The sequence below is a fragment of the Macrobrachium nipponense genome, chromosome 9 (assembly GCF_015104395.2).
Source record: "Macrobrachium nipponense isolate FS-2020 chromosome 9, ASM1510439v2, whole genome shotgun sequence".
NCBI lineage: Eukaryota > Metazoa > Arthropoda > Malacostraca > Decapoda > Palaemonidae > Macrobrachium > Macrobrachium nipponense.
In genome coordinates, this window is record NC_061110.1 from 235847 (window position 1) to 238205 (window position 2359).

Sequence of the window (2359 nt, forward strand, 5' to 3'; positions counted from 1 at the left end):
AGCAAAGCAGAACAGTTTTCTTAAGGGCGTATAATATACTGTGACGGTTATACAACAACGCAAGTAAGTGGGTAAGTGAAATGTGGCATTCAGTTCCCGTAGAGTATTTCATCTGATTGCTGAAAATCTTCGTAAGTCACGTCTTCGGCTTTATTAGTCCGATGAGGCTCCACGGAGCCTGTTCATTTTGAAAGATGAGAGTAGGTTCTTTGTCGTGTTAGTTGGTTTTAGAATAAACAAGTCTTGTACTAATAAGCCAGTCTTGTGCTGGCATCTCCCATAGTAATTAATGAAATCGATGACGTCATCAAATACCACTACTACCTACGTCATGAAATCATTGGCATAAAAACATGTCACGGAATTCTAAGTTTAAACTGTCATATATTTAAATATATTTTGTCAGTGTGTACATGTCCATTGTCATAAAGTTTAGAATTTTATAAGTGCTAATTGTTCGTTATTCTTTTTAATTAAAGTCTTGTCGGGAAATGCTTTTTATTTGGAGTCAGGGACTCAGTGTTGTCCAGGGAATCTAGACTAGTAACAAGAAACTGCGTAAAATTTCTATTTCATTTAAAACCATAACATCTCTTTCCCATATGTGTTACATTTTTAACGAAATATATACCTTTTCAAAAAACTTTTTTATGACATGAAAGAGCAGTAACATCTCTCTCTCTCTCTCTCCTCTCTCTCTCTCTCTCTCTCTCTCTCTCTATCTCTAACAATTACAGTTCACCAAAATAACTACATTGGCGGATGCCATCATCTGCAAAAATATTCTAAAATAATAATTTGTTACTTTCTTGGTTGATTTACACGGAAAATATTACTTAGCGAGAGAGAGAGAGAGAGAGAGATTACAAATAGCTCCCTTATTTACATAAGAGAAACAGAAAATTCTAAATGTGTCTTAGATAAAACGGGGACAAAAATAAGAACACATGGTACATCACTACTGATGCTTTGTCATCAGACCAAAGACCCATAAAGAATCTAAGAATAAAGAGGCTACAAACTTTGTTTCCCCGAAACCAGGGCGTTCGTTTTCATAAACTTATGAACAGGGAAAACAAAAGGACCGATATTTACGACCCAATTCCTATCTGTATATTTATTATGGGCAGGAAGTTTTGTGACCATAATTCATTATATGTTTTTCCCCCAAAATATTCTAAAATCATACTAATGTCTTTTCTTTAAGCTTCGTCCAACTCAGCTGTAAACCCCTTGGTTAGTACTTTAGTACTTAGATGGAGGACCAGTAAGCTGTAGTAAACAATGAAGTTACATATTACTGGGTGAGCCACTATCATATGGATTGGCGACCTTAAATAAATGTTTATATATAGGGAACTAGGTAATAATCTTATGCACAGAAATCAGTAAGCAGAAAGCCTCAACAGATCACATCAGCCTGTAGTGAAGGGAGCGGGTTACAATTCGAACCCAAAACACATTTTCAAAGAAATTTATGATTAATATACCATTTGCTGATGTTATTTATACTTTATTTTATTTTACTTATATTTGCTTTTTATTCAAGGTTGACTGATGACAGGTGGGTCTTTTGTTTCAAGTATTTCGAGGATAGATTCTGCTGTTAAAGCGATCATACAAAAAAACTTAACTTTGACAAAATAAGCAAAACAATCAAGTATATTGCTGTGCTGATCCTTCAGTGCTTTCCAGTTTAGTCAATAAAATATTAAAAAGTACAATGTATATATAAACATCAATAGAAGGATCCTCAGTAATATCCTTGTTTATCCAGATGAAATATATTTGTGGAAATATTTACAAATATATTTCATCTGGATAAACAAGGATATTACTGTGGATCTTTCTATTGATTTCTTAGAAGCACAATACGGTGTTTTCATATTGCATATATAAACATATTCTCACACATTCATGTCTTTTACCCATATTAGTGTGTTGCCATCAGAAGACCCTACCTTCATACTGGGCTGAGTTTACAACGCACTCATACATAACCCCCTCCAACCTGTTGCCGACCAATCTAACTTGAATGACTATTATACACTAATTCCCTACTTAGACGATCAAAGACTGCATATTTTATAGCAAACGGTTCTAAACCATTGTTCCCCTCAAAGAGTAATCTCAAGATTCTAGATGGTGAAGACACGACGTCCGTCCGTCTCGCTGTCAGTCAGGTAACTGCAGGAGCCAGCCAAACCTGACACCTATTACTTGGCTAGCGAGAAAGCTACCGATCTGGCATGAACTGGTTTAACTTTGATTTTTACGTTCTTCCAAAAACTGATTAATTCCCGTTAGAATTTCCGAAGGATAATTTGTGCATGTGCACTGAACGGGTATTCTGAGTAAC